The sequence below is a fragment of the Gorilla gorilla genome, chromosome 15 (genome assembly GCF_029281585.2).
Source record: "Gorilla gorilla gorilla isolate KB3781 chromosome 15, NHGRI_mGorGor1-v2.1_pri, whole genome shotgun sequence".
In the NCBI taxonomy this organism is placed as follows: domain Eukaryota; kingdom Metazoa; phylum Chordata; class Mammalia; order Primates; family Hominidae; genus Gorilla; species Gorilla gorilla.
The window spans coordinates 102,693,595-102,721,566 of record NC_073239.2 but is presented as its reverse complement, the minus strand read 5'-3'; the positions used below and the strand labels follow the sequence as shown (position 1 = coordinate 102,721,566).

At 36.7% G+C, this 27,972-nt stretch overlaps 1 long non-coding RNA gene across 2 annotated transcripts in view; it reads right to left on the bottom strand.

Moving 5' to 3' along the window:
• Positions 1-715: 715 nt before the first annotated feature.
• Positions 716-27,972, bottom strand: part of LOC129526633 (uncharacterized) — a 53,502-nt gene continuing 26,245 nt past the window's right edge. Inside the window, exons 3-4 of one of the 2 annotated variants that reach the window (XR_008671324.1) lie at positions 15,936-16,155; positions 716-968 (exon numbers count right to left, since the gene is read on the bottom strand). This is a non-coding gene — a long non-coding RNA (uncharacterized lncRNA). Of the gene's footprint in view, positions 969-15,594; positions 16,156-27,972 lie in introns of those variants that run through there. The other variant, XR_008671323.2, reaches the window with a different exon arrangement.

Genomic DNA, 27,972 nt, shown 5'->3' with positions numbered 1-27,972 from the left:
GCTAAGACATGCATTTTTCCAAAGCTAGTGTGCCAGCTCCAGTATTCATTGACCTTTTCTTCACTTATCCAGCTGATTTCATAGACCCTCAAAATGCATACTTGGCTCTGAACTAGAAGAAGCAATATGTAATAAATAAAAAGGAAAAACAATGGCTACTTTTCTCATGATTGAATAGAACATAGTCTAATGATTAAAGAAGAATTTTATTCTTAGGGTTCTTAATTACCAACATGGCCTCAAGTCATTCAGAGGTCTATGTTTAAGTGAAAGACAAATAAATGAAGAGTGTAATATCAGTGGAGAATGATCAATACTAAGTGTACAAAAACATCTTAAAATGGAGAAATAAAAGTAGAGGAATGACTGAGGAGAAGGCAAAGAAAATAGGCCAAATCATGTAGATAAATGTGAGCAGAGATCAAATTCTAGGCCTAACGGCCTCAGTTCTATTCAATTTGTATTGGTTTTCTGTCAAGTAAAGCTAAGGTAGTTGAATATTCATTGTTTTAAATGCTTTTTTGGATTGTGTACAATATCCATTGTGAACATTCAAGGTTACATATAAATAGTAAAAACATTTTTTTTGGCCAGACCCTTTACATGCCCTTAATTGTTAAAATACATGGGAAACTGCAAACCAATCTGCTTCCAACTTTGACTTCAGTGGAATTATTTGCATATATGGAAAAATAAGATGCACAGTTGAGCTCTCTGTGGCCAAACAGGAATACATTAGCTTTTTTCCTGTGCCAAGACAATAATGTTTTCTCACTGGGACGGTGACTTTGTTGCAGCCCTTCAGCAAATCGATAAGCATGAGTTTCCTCACTCCTGAAGATCATATCCATCCTGGGACAGCTCAAAGAAATGCCAACCAAACACAAATAAATGGCAACCTTCAGATTTCTACTAAGCCTGTGCCAGTTAAATGGAGATGGAAGTAGAGTATTTATTTCCGGGTGTTTCTGTGAAGATTCAAGGAAAGAATTCATGACATATATTCGTACAGTGCCTGGCACAAGCTAATAAATGGAGTCATGACTAATTGTTGTTATTGGTACCTGAATGTTCCTTAGTTTTCTCACCATCTGGGGTTATTCCCCATAACTCAGTACCGTAATTCCTTATGGAACAGGAGCCCAATGGCCTCCTTCAAATACCACCGACGACCCTTAGCCACTGTGTACCACTTGCCAGGATTTCCTCTTGACCCCCTTCTCTGCCATCTAATTTTCTATGCATCTAAAATTGCTCCTGTTGGACTTGCTGCTGTTCTTCATGCAGCTACGATGCTCAGTAATCTAATTTGATTGAAAACATGGGGCCACAGCCTCTCCTTTCATTCACTTTTAAATCAATCTGTAGTTGTTAGCAAATATTATTGTAAACAACAGTTTACTCTAGGGAATTACATGAAAAACAACAGCTGTCTATAGCTGTTTCCATTCACAGGGTTCCCGATTTCCTAGCCCAGCTCCCTGTTGCTTGGGCCCACTCTTGTTAAGGGGTACTTAGCCTGAAACAACTTAACTGGAGAAGAGAAACTGACCAGGATTTATGAAAATAGAATGTGCAAAAATCATAGAACAGAATACTGATGTTCGTCAAGAATTCATAGAAAGTAGGAAGATCCCTTTTTGAAATTGAAATCATTGAAATTATTAATTTTTTTTCATTTGGGTAAAGTGGCCTTGGTATTAAGCGACAGTTAACATTTTTCTTAAAATTAAGAACAAGAAGCTAATGTTTGAGTCACTGCAGTGATAATAGAGGAGACTTTAATGAAATGAAAAAGGAGACTGCAACCCTGACCAACTAGGAAGGTAGTAAGCAGAAAGCAAGGCTCTGTCTTGTGGGAAACATGGAGGGATGTCTGGCAGTGCTCATGTAGGAAACAATGATACCACAAAGGAAATACACTGGGGGGAGTGTGGAGACTTCAGGTTCAAGAACATCTTGCCTACGAGAAAGCCACTGAAACTTCTACTGACCTTGGTGGCAAGCGTTGTAAGAAACTGAAACAAATATATCCTGAACGTATAATTTCTTACCTGTCGTTTAAAATCTAGTGCTATAAGGAAGGAAACACTTACTCCTTCCAGTCCCAAAGACAGTTGAAACCAAGTCTACGGGCTACCCCTAAGAAAGCAAGTGATTACTTACTTTCAAGTAACTTCCAGAGACCCTGCTTATCCTCTATTTAAAGAAATTTTTTTTCAAAGTAGTTTACAGCTTTTTTGTCCAACTTTTCCCATCCTGACACTTGCTTGTCATTTAGCTCTTCATTCGGCAAATACACAGTTCATATCAGCACTTTTCTGGTGGCTAAGCATATACCAGTATATAAGACTATGCCAAGGTGTAAATATTGTAGAAAGGTAAACAGATAAATACTAATTTATAACAACTCAGATGTTTATAACTACTACTAAGAATAAACATGCAGGGACATAGGATACTAGGGGAACAGGATTGGATATGATTTTATATAAGATGATCAAGAAAGGTCTTCTGGGTAGGTGTCGCTTGTGCAGTGACCTGAAAGCAGTACCTACGTCTGGGGAACTGGTGTTCTAAGCACTTAGAAAAACAATTGCCAAGGGCCTGGCATGAAGCATGCCTGGAGCACTCACCCTTTCATAATCAAAATGTCTATTCCCTAAATAAAAGGTCCTTCTCCCCCAAATTCAAACTTTGCAGGCACTGCTGGGATACAGATTCTGCTATAGTGCTATAACACCCTTTTTGGTCCTGCTATATTGTACTGTACTGTTATTATGATAATAATCATTATCATTATCATCGTAACTATGAACTCAGCAGCAAAGACGAACCTCAAACTGGATCTTGTGGGAAAGCAGACAGAAATGAAGCATAAAGGGAAGAAAGCTTCGTAGCTTAAAATACGCATCCACCAAAATTATCCTGAACCACATCACTTCAATTTGCCTTCATTCTTCACCAGAAGGATGCTCTGTCATATTGTATTTCTGTAACTTAAATATATATATAATTCTTTCCAGAGATAAGCAAATTTAAATCAAACAGGCACAAGGATGTACTGACCATAACTAGATGGTTGGCAATATTCTATATATAATTAGAGTTATAAGACTTGATTTCATATGCTGAGGTACTTAATGTCTGGTTGGAGAAACAAAATACATGCTTAATTGTAAGTAGAAATTTATGACTTAACATGGCACAGTGAACAGCAATCATTTGTTAGATGAAGGGATACATTGGGTCTTCCATCTTGTAAAGGTCACATATAAAACAGTCACTCAGAAATGCAAGAGGACTCAGTAATTAGGAGTAAAAGACAATACATGGCGTTAGAGTCTTTCAGTCTTCTCACTAGGTATCCTGTGTGGGCTGAGGGACATCTTTAAAATTCCAAATCCTAGACATTCATGATAGATATCCCCCCAACCTGCTCATCTGCAGGTTTCCCCAACTCAGTAAATGACAGCACTGTACTTTTTACCTGCTCAGGCCTAAAACTTGGAGACATCACTATCTTGTTCTCATAAGCTCCATATCTAACTCATTAGCTTATCTGTGCCTCACCTTCAGCATGTATGCAAAGTCTCCCCACAACCTCTGCCACAACCACTCCTCACTGAGCCTCACGATTTCTTACCTGAACTATTGCACAACCCACTTTATTCACATCTCTTCTTCCTCCCCTACCCCCAGGAGTCTATTCTAAACAAAGCAGCCGAAGTGCTCTCTTTAAAAGCTGAATTAGATCTTGTCATTTCTCTGCTCAAAATCCTGGTATAGCTACCCAGTTGTCAGATTAAAATCTGAAAGTCATGCAATCAAATGCAAGACATTCAGGTACTTCATCTCCTGCTACCTCTTTGAAATCAGATTCCAACCCTTTCTTTTCCCTTATTCACTCTGGCCTCTTTGCTGCTCCTCACACACAAAGTATTATCTTATTTTTTATTTACTATTCTCTGTGTAGCAAACAGTTTTCCCCACGTATCTACAGGGCAGTTTTCTGTGCCCTTCACTGCCTCATCTCTGATCAAATACATCGCCTTCTCAGAGCAGACTCACTCCTCAATAACTCCTCTAACCTTCCATTATCTGAACCCTGCATTTACCTTAGGTCATATACATTTTTGTTTATTTTCAACTCCCCATCTCCAATCCCACAGTAGAGGAAACTCTGTAACAGTGGGGAATTTGTTTTGTTCACTGTGGTTTCCACAGCATATAGAACAATGGCTAGCACTGAAAACTGGTGCCACTCCAGCCCTAGAGGTAAGCTCAGTTTGAAACACCAGTCCCAAAATTCACATATTGTTCTCGCCACATGACATGAAAATGACAAACATCATATTCTTTTTTTTTTTTCCTTTTTATCCCAGAAGTGTGAAGTACGTCTGGCTATGATGTTCTGGTGCCTTTTTAACCATAATTTTTTGGGAAGGTATTTGTTCAAATGTCAGAAGTACCTCAAAGGGATGTAAAAGAGCGATGTTTACGTGGGTAGGATTAGGAACTCTCTCCTTCTATGTAAGATTAGCCTTTTAGAATTAAAAATAATCTAACATTTCATACATTTTAACTTTTGTCTTATTTAAAACTTACAGTTCCATATATTTATTTGTAAGCCTTAGTATACATCATTTCCCTTTTTTAAAAAAAAAAAGCTCACTCTTCACTCCTTAATTTTTAAGTGTTTCATCTTTCTAGCTACTTTTTCTTGAGAATTTTTAACATGAAAAATAACACTGATAGGGTTCTAAGGAGTTAACAAATATTTTTACATAGTTATAACCCTTGATGCTCAAAGCAGAGCAGCACAACAATTTTACTGAGGCTCGGAGAAATTAAGTGTTTTCCTAATTTTACAGAGCTTATATTTGTCAAAGTCACACCCTTAACACAATTCTAACTTTCAAACTCTTGGCAAACAAGGCATTGTTCAGGGCATAAGTTCTAAGCCTTCCAAATGCTGTATAATTTGAAGGGGTTTTTTTGAGGTACTGACATTCTGGTTGATATAAAATGAATATTCAAGAAATAAGCTATGGAGAAGGTAAGTGTTTTACATTCATTGAAGAGCTTCCAATTTTGTGTCTGTATTTGATTTCTCATTACAACTATACAAGGATAACAGTGCATGTGTTAGCATCCTTATCAGGCAGGATAGACAGTTATTCTGTAGTGACAAATAACCCTCAAATCCCAGTGGCTTTGCACAACCAACATTGATCTCTAGCTCCCTCTGTGTTTGCATTGCAAGCTAGTGGTGGCTGTGCAGCCTGTATTTGGCATACTGCAGATTTTGGGCAAAGAAAAGGCAGAAATATGGTGAACCACCATATCAGCACTCCTCAATTCTGCCCATATTTTATTGGCAAAGTCACGTTATACATCAGCTCAATCAGAGTGAGATGTATTTGCCTTCCATAAGAGGGGGCACAGTAAAGTCCCAAGGCCAAGCCTGATATCAATGGCATTGGCAAGTACAACCTTCCTTTAGGGATTTTATTCAACAGATTGCATTATACAATCTAGTGCACGACCCAGATTGCTCAGATGAGGAAACTGGAACTCAAAGCAAGTAGGTAGTAATTGACGAATGCGGAATTCAGCTCAAGTTCATGATTCAAGTCTCAGTGTTTCCTGTATTGCACTAAACTACACTGCTTAAGAACTCAGCAACAGCACCACAGATGTCCCTGAATAGAAGTCAGGCTAATTTCCCTTTCACCCCTATTCCCTACCTCTCTACTTCTCCACTTCTATCTGTGGTAGAGCATTGTTGAGGAATCTTATAATCGCAGAGGACCCTAAGCCTCTGAAAAGCAAAGTTAGAAAATAATTTTAAATTTTAAATTTTAAATTTTAGGCTCAATTCAGTGAGCCACAATATTTTGCAATTGTCAAAAGCAATTGGATAAGGATCGATGGGGAGATCATGGCAGACAGGAGGCAGGACTACATTACAGCTCTGGACAGAGCAGCAGGTGGAAGCTCACATGGTGAATTTAAGCTCCACATTGACTGCAAGAACAAACTAGCAATCCTGAGAGGACCCACAGACCCTCTGAAGGAAGTGGGTGGCTCCTGCAGGACCTGGGAGATACCCCAAATACTGCACTGGTATCCACAGCTGAGAGACCCATAGATGGTTCACATCACACGACTCTGTGCAGACAACACCCAGTACCAGCCTGGAGATGGGTAGACTTGCTGGGTGTCTAGACCCAGAAGAGAAACCACAATCACAGCAGTTAGATTCACAGGAAGCCACATCCATAGGAAAAGGGGAAGAGTACTACATCATGGGAGCACTCGTGGGACAAAAGGAACTGAACAACAGCCTTCAGCCCTAGACCTTCCCTCTGACAGAGCCTACCGAAATGAGAAGGAACTAGAAAAGCAACCAGGGAAATATGACAAAACAAGGCTTTTTTACACCCCCCCCCCTCCCCAAAATCACAGTAGTACACCAGCAATGGACCCAACCCAAGAAGAAATGCCTAATTTACCTGAAAAAGAATTCAGGAGGTTAGTTATTAAGCTAATCAGGGAGGCACCAGAGAAAGGCAAAGCCCAATGCAAGGAAATCCAAAAAAATGATGCAAGAAGTCAATGGAGAAATATTTAAGGAAATAGGTAGTGTAAAGAAAAAAACAATAAAAAATTCGGGAAACTTCGGACACACTTTTAGAAATGTGAAATTCTCTGGAAAGTCTCAGCAATAGAATTGAACAAGTAGAAGAAAGAAATGGAGAGTTTGAAGACAAGGTCTTTGAATAAACTCAATCAAACAAAGACAAAGAAAAAAGAATAAGAAAATAGGAACAAAGTCTCCAAGAAGTCTGGGATTATGTTAAACAACCAAACCTAACACTAATCGGTGTTCCTGAGGAAGAAGAGAATTCTAAAAGCTTGGAAAACATATTTGGGGAATAATCAAGGACAATTTCTCCAGCCTTGCTAGAGACCTAGACATCAAAATACAAGCAGCACAAAGAACACCTAGGAAATTCATTGCAAAAAGATCATCACCTAGGCACATTGTCATCAGGTTATCCAAAGTTAAGATGAAGGAAAGAATCTTAAGAGCTGTGAGACAGAAGCACCAGGTAACTTATAAAAGAAAACCTATCAAATGAACAGCAGATTTCTTAGCAGAAACCCTATAAGCTAGAAAGGATTGGGGCCCTATCTTCAGCCTCCTCGAAGAAAATAATTATCAGTCAAGAATTTTGTATCCAGTGAAACTAAGCATCATATATGAAGGGAAGATACAGTCTCTTTCAGACAAACAAATGCTGAGAGAATCGCCATTACCAAGCCACCACTACAAGAACTGATAAAAGGAGCTCTAAATCTTAAATCCTGGAAACACATCAAAACAGAACCTCTTTAAAGCATAAATCACACAGGACCTATAAAACAAAAGTGCAAGCTAAAAAGCAAAAACAAAAAACAAAAAAACCAAAGTACACAGGCAACAAAGAGCACAATGAATCTCACATTTCAATACTTAACATTGAATGTAATTTGAAGACCTTAATGCTCCACTTAAAAGATACAGAACCACAGAATGGAGAACTCACCAACCAACTATCTGCTGCCTTCTGGAGACTTACCTAACACATAAAGACTCACATAAACTTAAAGTAAAGGGGTGGAAAAAGGTATTTCATGCAAATGGATGACCAAAGTGAGCAAGGGTAGCTATTCATATATCAGACAAAACAAACTTTAAAGCAATGACAGTTAAAAGAGACAAAGAGGGGCATTACATAGTGGTAAAAGGCTTTGTCCAACAGGAAAATATCACAATCCTAAACATATATGAACCTAACACTGGAGCTCCCAAATTTATAAAACAATTATTAATACACCTAAGAAATGAGACAGACACCAACACAATAATAGTGGAGGACTTCAATATTCCACTGACAGCACTAGACAGGTCATCAAGACAGAAAGTCAACAAAGAAACAATGGATTTAAACTATACCTTGGAAAAAATGGACTTAACAGATATTTATAGAACATTTCATCCAACAACCGCAAAATACACATTCCATTCAACAGCACATGGAACTTTCTCCAAGATAGGCCATATGATAGGCCATAAAATGAACCTCAATAAATTTTTAAAAATTGAAATTATATCAAGCACTCTCTCAGACCACAGTGGAATAAAACTGGAAATCAACTCCAAAAGGAACCTTCAAAACCATGCAAATACATGGAAATTAAATAACTTGCTCCTGAAGGAGCACTGGGTCAAAAACAAACTCAAGATGGAAATTAAAAAATTCTTCGAACTGAATGACATTAATGACACAACCAACCAAAACCTCTGGGATACAGCAAAGGCAGTGCTAAGGGGAAAGTGCCCTAAACACCCACAACAAAAAAACCGAAAGAGCACAAACTGACCTTCTAAGGTCACACATCAAGGAACTAGAGAAGCAAGAACAAACTAAATCCAAACCCGGCAGAAGAAAGGAAATAATCAAGATCAGAGCAGAACTAAAGGAAATTGAAGCACCAAAAAAATACAAAAGATAAGCGAAACAGAAAGCTGGTTCTTTGAAAACATAAATGAAATTCATATATCATTAGGGAGATTAACCAAGAAAAGAAGAGAGAAAATCCAAATAACTTCAATGAGAAATGAAACAGGAGCTATTACAACTGACATCACTGAAATACAAAAGATCATTCAAGGCTACTATGAACACCTTTACACACATAAACTAGACAACTTAGAAGAGATGGATAAATTCCTGGAAAAACACAACCCTCCTAGCTTAAACCAGGAAGAATTAGATACCTTGAGCAAACCAATAACAAGCAGTGAGATTGAAATGGTAATTTAAAAATTACCAAGAAAAAAAAGTCCAGGCTCAGACAGATTCACAGCAGAATTCTACCAGACATTCAAAGAAGAATCCTTTTGACACTATGCCACAAGATAGAGAAAGAAGGAACCCTCCCTAATTCATTCTATGAAGCCAGCATCACACTAATGCCAAAACAAGGGAAGGACATAACCAAAAAAGAAAACTACAGACCGATATCCTTGATGAGCATAGACGCTAAAATCCTTAACAAAATTCTAGCTAACCAAATCCAAAGACATATCAAAAAGATAATTCACCATGATCAAGTGGGTTTCATATGAGGGATGCAGAATGGTTTAACATATGTAAGTCAATAAATGTGATATACCACATACACAGAATTAAAAACAAAAAATCACATTATCATCTCAACAGAGGCAGAAAAAGCATTTGGCAAAATCCAGCATCCCTTTGTGATTAAAACTCTCAGCAAAGCAGCATACAAGGGACATAGTTTAATGTAATAAAAGCCATCTATTACAAAACCACAGCCAACATAATACTGAATGAGGAATAGTTGAAAGCATTCCCTCTGAGAACTGGAACAAGACAAGCATGCCCACTCTCACCACTCTTCTTCAACATATTACTGAAGTCCTAGCCAAAGCAATCAGACAAGAGAAAGAAATAAAGGCACCCAAATCAGTAAAGAGGAAGTCAAACTGTCACTGTTTGCTGATCATTTACCTTGAAACCCCTAAAGACTCCTCCAGAAATCTCCTAGAACTAATAAAAGAATTTAGCAAAGTTTCCAGATACAAGATTAATGTACACAAATCAGTAGCTCTTTATACACCAACAGTGACCAAGCTGAGAATCAAATCAAGAACTCAATCCCTTTTTCAATAGCTGCAAACAAACAAACAAACAAACAAACAAACAAACAAACAAAAACCTAGGAATATAACTAACCAAGGAGTTGAAAGACCTCTACAAGGAAAACTACAAAACACTGCTGAAAGAAATCATAGACGACACAAACAAATGGAAACACATCCCATGCTCATGGATGGGTAGAATCAACATTGGGAAAATGACCATACTGCCAAAAGAAATCTACAAATTCAATGCAATCCCCATCAAAACATCATCATCATCATTCTTCACAGAATTAGAAAAAAAATTTCTAAAATTCATATGGAACCAAAAAACAGCCTGCATAGCCAAAGTAAGACAAAGCAAAACATATCTGGAGGCATCACATTACCTAATTTCAAACTATACTATAAGGCCATAGTCACCAAAACAGTGTGGTACTGGTATGAAAATAGGCACACAGGTCAATGGAACAGGATAAACAACCCAGAAAGAAACCCAAATACTTACAGCCAGCTGATTTTTGACAAAGCAAACAAAAACATAAAGTGGGGAAAGGACATCCTTTTCAACCAATGGTGCTGGGATAATTGGCTAGCCACATGTAGGATAATGAAACTGGATCCTCATCTCTCACCTTATACAAAAATCAACTCTAGATGGATTAAGGACTTAAATCTAAGATCTGAAACTATAAGAATTCTAGAAAATAGCATTGGAAAAACCCTTCTATAGCTTGGCTTAGGCAAAGATTTCATGACAAAGAACTCAAAAGCAAATGCAATAAAAACAAAGATAAATAGCTGGGATCTAATTAAACTAAAGAGCTTTTGCATGTCAAAAGGAACAGTCAGCAGAGTAAACAGATAACCCACTGAGTGGGAGAAAATCTTCACAATCTATACTAATATTCAGAATCTACAACCAACTCAAACAAGTCAGTAAGAAAAAAACAAACAATTCCATCAAAAAGTGGGCTAAGGACATGAATAGACAATTTGCAAAAGAAGATATACAAATGGCCAACAAACATATGAAAATATGCTCAACATCACTAATGATCAGGGAAATGTAAATCAAAACCACAATGCAATACCACCTTACTCCTGCAAGAAATGGCCATAATCAAAAAATCAAAAAACAGTAGATGTGGGCATGGATGCAGCAATCAGGGAACATTTCTACACTGCTGATGGGAATGTAAACTACTACAGCCACTATGGAAAACACTGTGGAGATTCCTTAAAGAACTAAAAGTAGAACCACCATTTAACCCAGCAATCCCATTACTGGATATCTACCCAGAGGAAAAGAAGTATTATTCGAAAAAGATACTTGCACGTACATTTTTATAGCAGCCCAATTCACAATTGCTAAATCGTGGAACCAACCCAAATGCCCATCAATCAATGAGTGGATAAATAAACTGTGCTATATATACACTATGGAATACTACTCAGCCATAAAAAGGAATGAATTTACAGCATTTGCTGTGACCTGGATGAGGTTGGATTCTGTTATTCTAAGTGAAGTAATGCAGGAATGGAAAACCAAACATCATATGGTCTCACTGATATGTGGGAGCTAAGCTATGGGGATGCAAAGGCATAAGAATGATTCAATGGACTTCAGGGACTGCGGGGAAGAGTGGGAGTGTGGGGGAGATATAAAAGACTACAAATATGGTACAGTGTTTACTGCTTGGGTGATGGTTGCACCAAAATCTCACAAATCACCACTAAAGAACTTACTCATGTAACCAAATACCACCTGTACCCAAATAACTTATGGAAAAATAAAATTAAATAAAATTATGTATAAGGATTTAAAAAAAGCAATTCAACAGACTGCTTCCTATGGCCCTTTACAGCTGTAACAATCAGTGAAAACAAGATTTATCTGGCCCCTCGCCATTGATAAATCATCATTCTCTTTTCCATAATGTTCTTTTGTCATAAACACAAACATAAAGAAAAATGTTTTTCAGTGGAGAAAAACAAGACTATACCTAGTGTGGGGTAAAAGTTCTTTGTATTTTTGCTGTTTAAAAGGATGAATCTTATATAAGACAACAGTGTTACCCTTTGGAGTTCTTTTAAAGAAAAAAATGAAATAAAAATAGTGTTAGAGTCATTCTTGGTAAAAATCCAGATTGCTGGAAATTCTACAAATAACCTGATTTCTTCAACAAATATAAAGCACAGAGAAACAATTTATAAAAAGTGCCTTAGAAGACATATCAACCAACTATAATTGTGTCTCATTTGAACAAACCAACTGTAAACATGTTAATGCAAATAATAAAGGATATTTGAAACCTGATTGTATATTTAAAAGTATAGAATTATTGCTATTGTTTCCAGTTTTTGAATACTGTATCTTTTAGAGCTATATATTGCAATATTTACAGATGAAATTATATGATATTTGCGTAACAAATTTCAACACAATGTTATGGGGGAGTAGACAGGAGTATAGCTCTGAATTAATAACTGTTAAAGCTGGATTTTGGTGAGAACATTGGTATTCATTGTACTTTTTTCTTTTGTAGGTTTGAAATCTTCCATATCAAAATATTTAAGACAATTTCTGCCCAATATTTAAGACTACAGCGTCAGTTTTGTTGTGCCTTTTAATTTTATAAAGCTTCATTCCTCTACTAAAACCTGTCATCTTAATTATTTATTTATAAGTTGAAACCAGAATACTCAAAAGGGAGGTCAAGTTCCAACCTTCTATGTTGTGACATTTAGATTATTGAAGCCATGGAAAAACATCACAGATATTTGTAGACTGCAGCCAGATTGAACCAAAATGAATATTTTTCTACTTATAATATGTGCTTTTGGTGGCAGAGGGTTAATGACATTTCATTTTGTGCCCACTGGCATTGAGAACAATTCGCCTGGTATTTGAAGCACATACAAAAAATAAATTTTCTTTATCTTAATTCCTTAAGTTTTAGTATTCCACTTTCTATTTGCAATTACACGAGGATTTGAATATGAAGAGGAGCACCCCAAGCTTAAGACCTTTCATCAATCTCAGTGTAACAAGACTCAAAAGTAAAGTAACTCCGTTTTTTTTTTTTTTTACTCTAAGAAACTCACCCACAGCATATATATTTGCAACTTAGCCTTGACCTTGGTTTGTAATGTCAACATGAGGTTCCTTTTAGTCAGCAGTTTTTCCTGCAAATTTCATACAACTATATCTGGATTTTATTTTTAATATGGCACTTACATATCTGGGATGTCAGTTTGCCAGCAAAAATCCAATATAAGATCCTTAAATATACTTAACTTGAATTGCTTTGCTTGCGGCTGACACAGTAAAGATCCAGTGATGGAGTATTTAATTCATGGTCTTGGACAAGATGCTGTATTGTGCTTTGATGCAGCTCAGTCAGATGCTAGAGGAATTCAGCACAGTGGAAGCCCACATAAATGTGAGCCTTGCTCAACTAACTCTGGTAATATGAGAGGGTTGTGTGTTTTATGCAAACACATGTTCTTCGTGTGCATGATACTTTGTGTGTGTCTGCTGCTTGTGGTGTCTGTGCCCAAGCCTAACTGCAGGAGAGGTACACACTGGGCATATAAGAAGCCTTGACATGAAGAAGGTCTATGGCAAAACTTCAGGCCACAGAGTACAGTTGTCTGCAGGTTAATAGGGTGAAACAACTCCTAATTCAAGAGTACTTGATTTAAATTTCCTTGGTAACTAGATCAGAGCTAAGATAGATTCAAATTGCTTTCTCAGAATCGCCTCGAATTTCACCATTTTTCCATTCTGTATCATTTTTCCATTTCCTTTGGGGACCTAACCACATGCATTATTCCCTTATCATTTGGTAGAGAAAAATCATTTTAAACAAAATTATTATAATTCTATTCAATCTAACAAAGCACATTTGTTTAAGACTGGTCTGGACAAAGTCGGCTTTGGCTTTTATTGTTTAACTGCTGTGTGACCTTGGGAAAATTGCTTCACCTTTCTAGGCCTCCGTTTCCTAACTGGTAAAGTGGAAAAAGGTATAAACATACACCCAACGTGAAAGATGGTGATACAAGAAAGAGAACAAAAAGAAACATGTTCATAGGGAATAATGAGCCCTCAAGGTTGAATCTTTTCAATCTAGTCTCATTTTTTGAATGCTTGCAGTATAATGGATAGAGCATATGATAATGGATTTTAATAATCGTCATAATAATTACAATAATATATTTTAAAAGATGAGACAGTACTTGCATACAAGGGTTCACAGTTCGGTCGGGGGACAAGTGAGAAAACAAGCTGCAACATCAGCCATGAGTAAGACTCAGGGGTGGTGTTGCCAAGGAGGTGAATTTTACTGGGTTTGTGAAGGAAAATTAAGGTTTTGCCTGTTGAAGTAGTTTTGAAAGGTTGGCCCAAACAAGTTTAAAGCCAAGTAGATGTGAAGAAAGGTATTATTAAAAATTCTGGCTGGGTGCGGTGGCTCATGCCTGTAGATCCCAGCACTTTGGGAGGCCAAGGCAGGCAGATCACTTGAGGCCAGGGGTTCAAAACCAGCCTGGCCAACATGTTGAAACCCCGTCTCTACTAAAAATACAAAAATTAGCAGGGCGTGGTGGCGTGCGCCTGTAATCCCAGCTACTCAGGAGGTTGAGGCAGGAGAATCACTTGAACCTGGGAGGCGGAGGTTGCAGTGAGCTGAGATTATGTCACTGCACTCCAGTCTGGGCAAATAATTATAAAAATAAAAATAAAATAAGATAAAATAAAATTTCAAGGACTTTATATTAGAATAAACCTCACATACAGACTGGTGGTAGTGGGATAGAGATAGAGGAGATCAGAACTATAAAGAGCTTTCCATTTGGACTTGGTCATGAAAGCAATGGCAGGTAGCTTTTCAGAAATACAAAGCAAGGAGACATAATCATACTGACCACAGAAATTAGGGATTTGACATGTAGCATTTCTATGCATGATGTTAACTTCGTTCTCGAATAGTTGTTGACAGAAGATTCATTTGATGAATCCTGTTTTTCCGAAATTGACAATTCTGATGATTGGGATGATTCTGATGTTAGTTCTGTTTAGAAATAACTCCAAGAATAGTTTTTATATTTTATTTTCACATTGAAAAGCATCAGATTTGCTTCAGCCTCAAAGAGCATGCTTATGTAAAATTAAATAAGCGTGGACTGCGAGCTGCGCTTATTTTTTCTAAACGGGAAAAGGGTTAAACTCTTGAATCACCGTTTTTCCTTTCCTTTTACTTTTCTTTCTGCTCTTCTCTGCACCAATGTGCTTGTGTTTTATTAATTTCTGGTCATTCAATCTTTTACCCATTATAGACTGACTTGTAGGCATATCCACCTTTATGTATTTAAAATGCATATACGAGCTAATTTTATCTCACAGAGAGAAGTTATTAAAAGGCGAGACAATCAACATGGAATTGGATATATGTTTATTCATCACAGCCTCCTCGCACTCCATATCCAGGCACCATACAGTGAGATATTAAGAGGTGACAAAATGTCATTACAATACCAGATCTTGCTTCTCAGGCTATATTTAAACTCCAACTCTTCCAGCCACTGAAAACTGTAGCAGAGGGCAGCTCACACAAAACACAAGGAGCCAGAGAGAGGCTTTGTAATAATTTACACTTATTTTGTGTTAGCAGATATTTTTAGGGGATTGAAGTGGAAAACTGGCTGCTATACATAGCACTCAATATGAAGCCTTTTTACAGACCACAGGCGGATTCCTATTTATTTTTATAGATGGAGAAATTTTTTTTCAAAAATGAGGAACACACACACTCACAAACAAAGCAAAAACAAACAAAATCATCTCCTAACTTTTTTTTTTTTTTTTGCCTCAAAGGAAGCACTGTAGGAAAAAAGTCACAGAGTAAAGTCACAGGACTGTAAAGCTGGACAGGACCATGAAGACCATTCCTTCCAAACCCCTCAAATTACAGATGAGGAAACAGGCTAAGGGAATGTGCAACTTTCCCAAGGTCACAGTTTGTTAACTTTTCAGCAGGGACTAGAATTTAAATCTTTTAAATCCCAGTCCAGTCCCCTTAAACAGTAAGAAAAGGTGGAAAACAAGTGCTTTTTCCCCAGGAATCACTTATCTATTTGCAAAAGGAGGTTTGGCCTAACAGAAAAGAGACAAGTCTACGTTACCATATGGTTTAAAATATGGAGTAGTTACCCCAGTGCCTTCTGGAAAGTTCTTTTAGGCAAGTTCAGCATCTTCCTGTTGGGTTTCCTGGCTGCTCCGAGAACCTTGGAGGGCCCGTGGTATAACTTCTACAGACTTGCGTACAAGAGACTGAACCAGCAGCTTCTGAATTATGATCCCCGAGCTATTTGCGGCTTGGCACGCCTTGCAGTTTAGCAAAGAAGTAAATTTCAATTTCTAGAAGAGTGAACTTGGGAAAGGGGAGGAAAAGAGATGGTTTTAACTGAAAGGTGAAACACAAACTGTGGATTTTACCATGAATGACAGACAGTTATTTCATTGTGTATGAAATCCATTTGAAAAGGGAGAACACTCTAAAAAGGCCATAATAACAAAAACACAGTATCATGGCTATGTGTGCTAGTTACAGGGCTGGCCAGACCACTTGCTGTAACTCTCAGGACTTTCAGAGAAGGCCACTGGGATGAAAGAAAAATCCATCTGTATGCAGCAAAATGCAGTCTCTTTTCTGATATGAAGAAATAATTATTCTCAAAGATCTTGCGGTCGTTGCCTCTACCCCTTGCAGTAGAGTGAGGAACAGCATAACAGCATTCACTAGGGAGAAATCCTATACGTCCCTGGCAGTGTGTTGGAACATACCGGGGAAAATTAACAGCTTCAAGTCAAATAGGTTCCTGGATCAGAGAAACCTCCTGTTGAGCATTCATCATTTAGTTTCAATTTTTTCAACTGGCCATGTTTTACTCTAATACACAGCCTCGTGTACACTTGCACATGCACACGTGTGCACACACACACAATCACACACTTGGCGCTGAGGTAGACACATGGCTACAATGTTCTTATTGTCCCAAATTGAATTTGACTATACAGTAAGGCAGCTGGATAATGATAGTTTTACAAGGTCTGGAGATAATTTATCAATTGAACTTCAAAGTTCTCTCAGCCTGTCTGCATTGGTCATTATTAAGTAGGAAAATATGTAATCATTTGAGAAGAAAAATATTAGATTTAAACTAAGGTCAACTAGTCCTGAATCAATGTAAGTTTCCAAGATACCATCCACCCCCATCTCCTTGTTTTCTTAATCGGCTATTCCTTCAAACACAGTCCTCACTTCCTCATGTCTTTAGATCAGGGATAGAGAAGTCTATAGAGATAAATAAGAAAGAATGTGTGTATTTCCTATTATTCCAATAAAAGAAATTTAATAAGGTGTCTTCTTAAGCTCAAAAATTAGAAAAGAGTTGGTAGTTTGGAAATTTGCTGCTTGTTGAGATTGCAAGGCAATATGCATCTGAAATTTAGAAATGAACAAGATCGAAAAACAGGGTAAGACAGCAGGAATTTGAACATCCCCACTATCTCCCAAAAGCCTTGGAAGCAACTAATTCTTATGGATAAGTTAGTGTTTACTGGCACTGTGTAAAGCAAGCATTTGTGCATTTCACTTTCAGAACATCCTTGGAAACAGGGACTCTTTCAACTACCATTTTACATATGAGAAGAACTGATGTTAAACTGCTTATATTGATGGTTAACAGCTGGTGAAGTTGGCGCACAGGAACAGGATGGTTTGACCCCTAAGTCTATTCTGTTAATAGCACACTGTGAATGAGAAACAATGGGAACCCTAGAGCTGGTCTTTTCAAAGTTAAGAACAAATGTTATGTTTAAAATATGTTTCATTTCTAGCTTGTAACTAAAGTACAAACAGAAAAGAACACAGATATGTGACAGGTTAAGTAACAGTTCAGGATTGCTCTTGTTCTTGTTAACAATTTATGGTTAAGTTGACTCTCAATTTGCAGATAGTTATTTAATACCTGTATTTTCAAGGGACTGTTCTTTGGCATCATGAAGAGATATTTTTTTTAAAGAGATAAGACACAATATTTGCCCCCGGCTTTCACTGTTAACAATTTAATAGCAAACATAACACATGTGCCAAAATAATTCCAGGAGAAGCCCAACGAATATCACATTCTAATGAAAGCACACACAAAAAAAATCTGTCCAGGAATGGTTGCATTTTAATTGAGAATTAAAGATAGATAGAATTTGAGAGGCTGAGGAGGAGCACAAGATTTTCTTGGTAGGACAAATGCTGACAGCAAAAGCCCAAGGAGTTAAAGTTCAGGCCCAATTCAAGGGTTATCTAGTACATTACCCTCACTAGTGAATATCAGTGACTTGTGTGTAGGAATTGTGGAGGAAAGTAAGATTGAGTCCATGTTTCAGCTCTTTGCTTGTTTTTGTTTTGTTTTTCTTTTTGCTAAACTAGTTGTTTATAGTACTGTCATGTTGGAGTGGCACAAATCACTATGCCAACAATTGCTAGAACTGGAAATCTTCGCTAAAACATTCTACATATGAATTTAATTTGGACAACGTTAGTTATTTGTAGTGGTGTTTAAGACTCAAATACCCCAAAGGAACATCAACATTAAAAATATGTTATAGCACTTCTGCAAATCAATATAGAGTCTTTGAGATTATTTCTTTTATGTAATAAATACTCATTTCTGCATTATCTGATGATATTCCCATAGCCTATCAAGAAAACTCAAGATAATAATCAGTTGGGATGATTAATATAAACATCTCCCAAAAACAACCAAAAGGAGTTTGGTTTTTTTTCCCTTCTGTTTCCATTTGGCTATACATATGGAATCAGATAACACTAAATTATCTACAACATCTCAAGGGGCCAAAACCGAATAAAGTCTTAAACTCCTGAAACACTTTGTTGTTGTTTGGTTGGTTTAGTTTGGCTTATTTGGGTCTTTATTTTTGCAATGTGCTTGGAATTAGAGGAATAAAAAGAAAGATAGAAATGTAGTTTGTCCCTGGAGTCCCCGCTAAGTTGATTGTCATCTTTACTCCCACAAACATTATATTTTTTACATCCTTTACGAATCCTGGTTGTTCCTTTGCTCCCATGTGTCACACAGCTAAAATTTAACCAGCAGGGAAGTTAAAACATTGAAATACCAAGTTGTCTCCCATCTTAGAAGGCAGTGCATTCTATGCACAATAAATAAATAAATAAACTTACTGGAAATAAACAAGGTTGAATAGATGCACTTAATCTTTCCTAGATTTAGTTTCCTAGAGAGGTAAAGTGAAAGCCCCCAGGAAGTGCAGTAGTTTGTGGCCCCATAAATGAAAATAAAGAGGATCCCAAAAACCTGTTGTTTGCACCTAGAAACAAATGTCTAGTTCATTATTTAAGAACTAAGATGCAAATGCACGATCTAAATCTAAGCTCTTGGCCTGATGTAGCATCTGACTAAACTCTCAGTATTAGTAGAATCAATGCAGAGAGCTTCATGCTTATGGGTTGGAAAACATGGGGACATCTTCTTTTCCTCAAATATTGCAAACACATCCATGTGAAGGTATTTTTTTCTTTTCAATCATGGCTCTTATTTTAGCATTAAATGGGATTTTTTAAAATAGAAATTTGCTTCATAGAGAGTATTTACTTAAAAATACTTTTTGAGGGTGTTGGTATGAAATTAAACTGCTTAAGAGTAGAGATTTTGATTTCATGCTTAATTTAAATTTAATTTAAATTTGACATCTGACCCAAATCTCCAATAGTTCACAGAGGCACCTCTCATGAATCTTTAAACTTCCTTCAATATTTTGACCCTCTCTTTTCTTGCTAGTGTATTTTACTTTGCTGCATCTGTGGACAAATGCCATTGTCCATTTTGATTGTCCATATGTTATTCTCTTACTCAAAGGCAAAAATCCTTTTTATTTCAATTATCTTATCAAATGAAAAGTTCAGATTCCTTTAGTAAATTTGAAAGCCTCCTTACATCTAATTCTTTCTTACCTATCCAAACTTTTTTTACCTTGTTAACCACTTCCATCTTTTCTTGGTCATCCTGTGCCTCTTCCCCACGCATCCATGCCCCCACACCTACATGCCCACTTTCACCACTTTATCTTTGTATAATTCTCCTTCTTTTTTTCGTGAAACCTATGTGTACTGTTTCTCTGAATTTAACCAACCCTTCAAAGCGCAGTTTAAATTTTCTTTTCTCCCACGGCACATAGTGGACTGTGCCTTTGGTGTATTTCTATTGCATTTGCAAGACAGTATTATAAATTTAACATACTGTAAGCATCATACTTTACGTTTCCCTTGTTTTGTGAAAAGTAGTTGCTACAGTACTGTGAGCACAGTAAGTCCTTTGTAGATGTTGATTGATTGATAGCTGCTTACATGGTTAATTTCCTTCCAGCACCTCTGTAAAGATACAGTAAATTTTAAGAAATCACCATGTATTCTATCCTTGTACAACTGTAAAGAAATTACCTGGCATTTGTGTTCGGTTGTTTCAAAGCCTAGACATACTGTTAAATATCTTTATACATCAAGAAAAGGCCATAGCTGCAGATTAAAACTAACTCACCATTGCAAAATGTAGCATAATTAGGTGCATTATGGGATTCAGTGACCACACATATCAAGATCCTTCTACTATGGTCTCTTAAAAACTGGACCACAGGCCAAATAGAGTCAATTACTATAAATAAAACATAATTCCACTGACACACAAGCCCTTCTGAAGCATCACTGATATATATTCAATGGTGTTCTGTGGAGCTGCAGATGAGTGGTAAAATATCACAGTTCACAGGGGTTGCATTGTATTATATGTATGGCAAACTTCTTCTCTGCCTCCTTATTTTTCAGCAAACACATCAGAGAAAAGATGTCCCCATTATATGATGGATTTTTTCCTGAAGTATGTATGTTTTGTGAGTTTGTAAACTTTTGTGTGAGTTAAATCCTACTTTTTGCCCTCATTGTCTAATAAGGGGTTTACATTTCAGATTTATGTTATACTTCTTTTTCTAAAGACGCCCTATTCCAAATTTCAAATTTTTCTGCCCTGCCTTCAGTACTGTTATTTTAAAAATCTTTATCCATGATTAAATGATAAAATTTATCTGAGAAACTGTTTTTAAAAGTCTGGTAGTAAATATTTTTCCTATAGTCACTGTACTGATTTACCTGCTTCATCATTGATTTATCTGTATTCTCTTGATATGCTCTTGTACTGACAAAATCTTTAGTTGACCATTCTTTCTCCTTTTTTTCTGGACTCAGTTTCCAACGTCTCTTTTTCTCTCTCACTCTTTCTTATTTTTCTGCAGTTTGAGAGTCAGAAAGAACAGTAAATGTGCTCAAATCCTTCCAACATTTGTAAAGTTCAGAACCATTTTTATAACTACTGTTGTTTTTGTTTTAAAAAACTCTTAATTTTAAGCAAAAATTTTTGTTTTAATAGTGGGTACCCAAGGAGATTAACAGAGAAGGTACTTATCCACAGTAGCAGATATGCAATTTCCCAGAGCATATGTCTGTCAGTAATAACTTGTCAGATCAGGTGAAATTCTGATAAAATGACAGTTATCAGTATGTAGCTATTTTTGTCACTGTGATTGAAGACCTGAACATTTGCCAAAAAATCACTTTCAGCAATGTCTCCTTAGAATATATTTTTCTGAGCATCAAAATAAGCTGAGACCTTTTTTTGTACTTGCACAGTGTAACTGTGGGGACAAAAGCTGACAGCTAGATTAGAACCAAACAAGAAGGGTCAATAGGAGTCCCTTGGTGGAGAATGATATGGTCACAGCGACAGAGAAAATTTCCCTTTGCACTCAGGAATCATAGATATAAGGATGCTACAAACCTGAGGTGTAGATGACCATTTTTGAAACCACAAAAGAAATCAGATCAAAGAAAAAGAAAGAAAGAGATAAACAGATCAAGCCTCATGAACTTGTTTGAACATTTAGATTGAGACAGGCCTAAAATCAGCTGTACCTCCTTGGATTTCCTAATTCTATCAGTGAACAAATTCACTTCTTTGTTTAAAATGTTGTGAACAGGGTTTCTATCACGTAAAATTTGGTTTCCCATTCCAATAATCCAGAATAATGGTTTTGAACATGTACACTATTGACGTGGATTTTGCTTACCCTATTTGCTGGCTTACTGTCCCTCTTTTATATGCTGATGGGCATGCCATATTTATTGACCTAGCATTGGAATTAAATTATTAAGACTTTGCACAGAGTAGTCTCCCAGAACTGCTCCAGCCATGATTTACCTTCAATGTGAACTGTGAGCTTTCTACCTATGGTTGTGAAAAAGCATCCCTGATCTGTATGTGTCAGTTAGAAATCGCACAAATAACCCACACCAGTACGACTACACATTCGACCCAAGGTCTTCCTCTGGGTGCATTGCCAAGCAGCCAAAAATATCTTTTGTGTTTTCCCTGCAGCCTCAGTCTTTACCTCAGCACACCCTTTGGAGAACCCCACACCACATGGGTCATATTCTGGAAGGTGCTTGCTCTCCAAAGGCCAGCAAAGCAGCCCATGAAATTTATTCCACTGGAGAATCTCCCTTTCATGATCGGTGGCCAGACACCACGGCAGGACATGCAAGAAAGGATCTGGACAGCTAAGGGCATCGGCTGTCCTGTAAATTGCATTGTAGGAGGATCTACCTATTCAGTCCTCCCTGAGGTCTGCCTGTCCTAGAGGGTTCTCTTCAGAAACAGGATCCAATGTATTTGTTAACCCATGAGGTTTCTCCACTTTAATTTTTTCTAAATTTCAACTTTCATTTTAGCTACAGGGGGTACATGTGCAGGTTTGTTGCATGAGTATATTACACCCAGGAAATAAGCATAGTAACCAATAGGTGGTCTTGCAACTCAGGCCCACTTCCCTCCCTCCCCCTTCTTGTAGTCCACAGTATCTGTTGTTCCCCTGTTTATGTCCATGTGTGCTCAGTGTTTCACTCCCACTTATAAGTGATAACATGTGGTATTTGTTTTCTCTTCCTGCATTAATTCACTTCGAATTATGGCCTCCAACTTCATCCATGTTGCTGCAAAGGACATGATTTCATTCTTTTTTGTGGTTGCATACTATTGAGGCCTGCTTTCCTTTTATGCGGCTTCTTAGCATTTCTTTTTCTTTTAATCTGTCACATTAATACTGTAAACCAGATATATATATATATATATATTTCTCTTAAAGACATACAGTGAAAAAGGATTGTACTGTATTGATCACCACAGACCCATATACTTGAGAAACTTTGGAAAATAAATGTCACAGTCCTATAAAACAAATCTGATGATTAGACTATCAGTATATTGTCATTTCTAAGACTATTTGTTGAAATGTTTTACCTCCTGAAAAATAAATGACATTTAATTTTTGGCCTTGCATGACTTTTTTGTGAATGGTATTGATTTGCAAAACATTCCTTATCGCCTGTAATCCCAGCACTTTGGGAGGCCAAGGAGGGTGGATCACGAGGTCAGGAGATCGAGACCATCCTGGCTAACACGGTGAAACCCCGTCTCTACTAAAAATACAAAAAATTAGCTGGGCATGGTGGTGGGAGCCTGTAGTCCCAGCTACTCAGGAGGCTGAGGCAGGAGAATGGCGTGAACCCGGGAGGTGGAGCTTGCAGTGAGCCAAGATTGCGCCACTGCACTCCAGCCTGGACTACAGAGCAAGACTCCGTCAAAAAAAAAAAAAAAAAAAAATTCCTCATTTAGAGATCAAATTTAAAGTCCGGTTTCATTGGGATAACAACAAGAAATACAGGTATACCTGGGAGAGATTGGGGATTTATTTCCAGACCACTCCAACAAAGCAAATATATCAATAAAGCAAGTCACGTAATTTTTTGATTTGCCACTGCATATAAAAGCTATGTTTATACTAGACTGTACTCTATTAAATGTGCAATATCATTATGTCTAAAATAACAATGTCCATACGTTAAGTTAAAACTATTTTATTGTTAAAAATGTCAACTGTCGTCTGACCCTTCAGCAAGTCAGGATCTTTTTGCTGGTATCTTGCCTTAATGTTCATGGCTGCTGGCTGATCAGGATGGTAGTGGTTGCTGAAGATTTGGGTGGCTGTGACAATTTTCTCAAATAAGACAACAATGACATTTCCTGCATCAATGAACTCTTCCTTTCACAAAAGATTTCTTTGTAGCTGTTATGCTGTTTGATAGCATTTCAGCCACAGTAGAACTTCTTTCAAAATGGTAGTCAATACCTTCAAGCCTTCCTGCTGATAAAGTTCCTTCTTTATCAAAGTTTATATAACATTCTAAATCATTTGTTGACACTTCAGCAATGTTTACAGCACTTTCACCAGGAAGTAGATTCCATATTAAGACACCAATTTCTTTGCTCATCCATATGAAGCAACTCTTTACCCATTCAACTTTTATGTTGAGATTGCAGCAATTCAGCCAGATCTTAAGACTCTGCTTCTAATTCTAGTTTCTTTGTTTGTTTGTTTTATTATTTCCACCATATCTGCGGTGACTTCCTGCACTAAAGTCTTGAACTCCTCCAAGTCACCCATGACAGTTGGAATCAACTTCTCCCAAAGTCCTGCTAATGTTTAATGTTGATATTTTGACTTTACTCCCATGAATTATAAATGTTTTCAATGGCATGTAGAATAGTGACTCCTTTCCAGAAAATTGCCAATTAACTTTGCTCAGATCCAGCAGAGGAATCACTATCTATGGCGTCTGTAGCCTTAAGAATGTATTTCTTAAATAATAAGATTTGAAAGTTGAAATTCCTCCTTGGTCCATGGGGTGCAGAATGAATGTTGTGTTAGTAGGAATGAAAACAACATTAATCTCCTTGTACATCTTCATCACAATTCTTAAGTGTCAATTGCAACTCAAGCCCACTTCCCTTCCTACCCCATCTTGTAGCTTGCAGGTATCTATTGTTCCCATGTTTGTGTCCATGTGTGCTCAATATTTTATAATATCTTCAAAAAATCATAATACATTGAAAGAAATATTATTTCTGAACTGTTGGTGTCAACATTGGGCTTAAAATATTTAGTAAACCATTCTGTAAACAGACGTGCTGTCATCCAGGATTTGTTATTCCATTTATAGAACACAGGCAGAGTAGACTTAAAATAATTCTTATGAGCCCTAGAATTTTTTCAGAATGCTAAATGAGCATTGGCTTCCATTTAAAGTCACCAACTGCATTAGCCCCTCATAAGGGAGTCAGCCTGCCCTTTGAAACCAAGCATTAGCTTCTCTTCTCTAGTTATGAAAATCCTAGATGGCATAATCTTCCAATAGAAAGCTGTTTCATCTACAGTGAAAATCTTTTGTTGAATGTAGCCACTGTCACCAATGATCATAGATAGATCCTCTGGGTAATTTGCTGCAGCTTCTACATTAGCACGTGCTGGTTAACCTTGCACTTTTATGTTACAGAGACGACTTCTTTCCTAAAACCTTATAAATCAACCTTTGCTAGTCTCAGACTTTTTTTTTCTGCAGCTTCCTCACTTCTCTCAGCCTTCACAGAATTGAAGAGAGTTAGGGCTTTGTTCTGGATTAGACTTTGGTTTAAGAAGATGTTGTGGCTGCTTTGATCTTCTATGTAGATCACTGAAACTTTCTCCATTTCATTAATAAGATTGTTTCATTTTTTTTTTAAATCACTCATGTGCTCACTGGAGTAGCACTTTTAATTTCCTTCAAGAACTTTTCCTTTGCTTTCTCAATTTGGCTCATTGTTTGGCACAAGAGACCTACTCTTTGGCATTTCTTGGCTTTCCACATGCCTTCTTCATTAAGCTTAATCATTTTTTAGCTTTTGATTTAAAGCAAGATACGTGAGATTCTTCCCTTCACTTGAATATATAGAAGCCATTGTAGGGTTATTAATTAGCCTAAGATTATTATGTCTCAGGAAATAGGAAGTCCCATGGAGAGGAAGAGAGACAAAGGAAGGGCCACACAGTGGAGAAGTCAGAAAACACACAACATTTATAGATTCGTTGTATTGTCTTATCTAGGAATAGTTTGTGGTGGCCCAAAACAATTACAATAGGAATATCAAAAGTCACTGATGACAGATCACCTAAACAGATTTAATAAGAACAACTTGGAAATATTGTGAGACTTGTCACCATATTGTCACCAAAATGTGATGCAGAGACTTGATGTGAGCATATGCTGTTGGAAAAATAGCACCAATAGACTGGCGTGATGCAGGATTGCCACAAATCTTCAATTTTTTTTTAAAAGCAATGTCAGCAAAAATGCAATAAAGTGAAGTGGAATAAAACAAAACATGCATGTTTCTCTCTGTTACATGCTTTTCTTTGATTTTGGTATATTGTATTTGTTTTAACCTTAAGAAAGCATTTCAATCCAAAGAAAAAAAAACTAAATAATTAAGTTTTTAAAATAAATCTAAAATTTGCAACAAAATTCATTTACACACACACACACACACTCACACACACACATTCATGGATACTCCTAACCCCTGAATAAATAAAAAAGTATGAAAACCTACCAAGGAAATGGAAAAAGACCTCTCTTGGCTTAACCTGTTTTGAGAATATGTCTGTTAAATAAATTTTGCACGTGATCTGAAGTGTGAGCCAAGGAAGTACATATGGTGAAACTTTAGCAAATACTTACTAGGGGAGTAACCCACAAAGGAATTAAAGATCCTAGCCACATATTTAATTTTTTCACCCAAACTGTTAAAAGTTATGTCATTTTTCACTGGAGAATGTAGGTTGGCTAATGGATTTAACACTACCATTTGGTCTAATTTCCTGATGTCTGCTCCAATCATTGTATGTGCCTCTTTATAGAGAGAAAAAAAAATAGGGCTTTATCTCCTTGTTTTTTGTGTTCTCACACAGGATCTCTGTTATTTTTTATTCATTGAAAGCTGATGTTGGTTGAAAAAGAAACAGTTCAGTATCGAGATGAGTTTTAATGTGGTATCTCTATCCCTGAAACCAAAATAACAGAGATAAAAACATTTTCCAACAGAAACCACATTTTTTAGGTCAGGGTGGAAAACCTGGAAGAAAGAATAAGTGTTTTACTCTATTTATATAAAATGTGTCTTCTGGTTTTAATAATTTTTATACTTTTCTATCTAATCTAGTTCTATTTTTCATATTTTATGTCGCTTCTTTCTAACAAACCACCATGTCAATGACTATTCTAGTAATTGTACTTATCTTCTGGATGGTTTGGGCTGCCACTTTTTACCTTGCCTTTCCCAGATGAAAGAACCCTATGTGTGAAGTAGATCTGCTTGTCCACTAAATATTTTTAATCTGTGCTTTGAAGCTCCATTTTAGAAGGTTTGGTACTCTGATCTTTTGCGGGTTATATAGAAGCCTAGGAATCTGATTAAAATGTTTCACAGCATTTATTACTTATCTAAACAGTCACTGAAAATGAATAAAAGTTTAGAGACAGACCTGGGTTCTAATCATGGCCGCATCATTTATGAGCTGTGTAACCTTGGATTACTTCTATAACTTCTAAATTTACTTACTTATCAAAGACAGATAAATTGTTTCTACTTTCACAAAAATGTTATGAGAAATAAGTAGTCTGATGCACAGACTCAGTAGAATGTTCAACAAATGACCAATGCTCAAAATAAATGAATTATTCAATTATTATTATTATTATTACATTACTAAAATCATCAATTCAGTGTTAATCCCCTCATATCATTAAGTTTTTATATGCAGAAAAATATTTTGTTTGAGCCATGTTAGAACAGTCAGAAAAAGAGGCAAACATCTGTTTTAGAGTTCTGGTTTATAATTATTGTTGTGTTGTTAGTTACCATAATTTATGCCCTCCTGAATGCATACTGCCTATCCACAAGTTCACCTCTAACTTGTAATATACAAATTTAGAAGACAAATGCTAGTCTTCAGTCATCTTATAGTGAAAGCCAATTCTTCTAAAGCCTGAAGAAGTAATTGTAATGTTATCAGTAGTATATTTATTTGCTTATTTTTAAATTTATGGCTTATTTTCTGCTATATTCCAAAATACTTTATTAGGTAGATAGAAACAAAATAGGTAGACAGATGGATAGATACATAGATGGATAGATAGATGATAGATAGATAGATAGATAGATGCACGAAA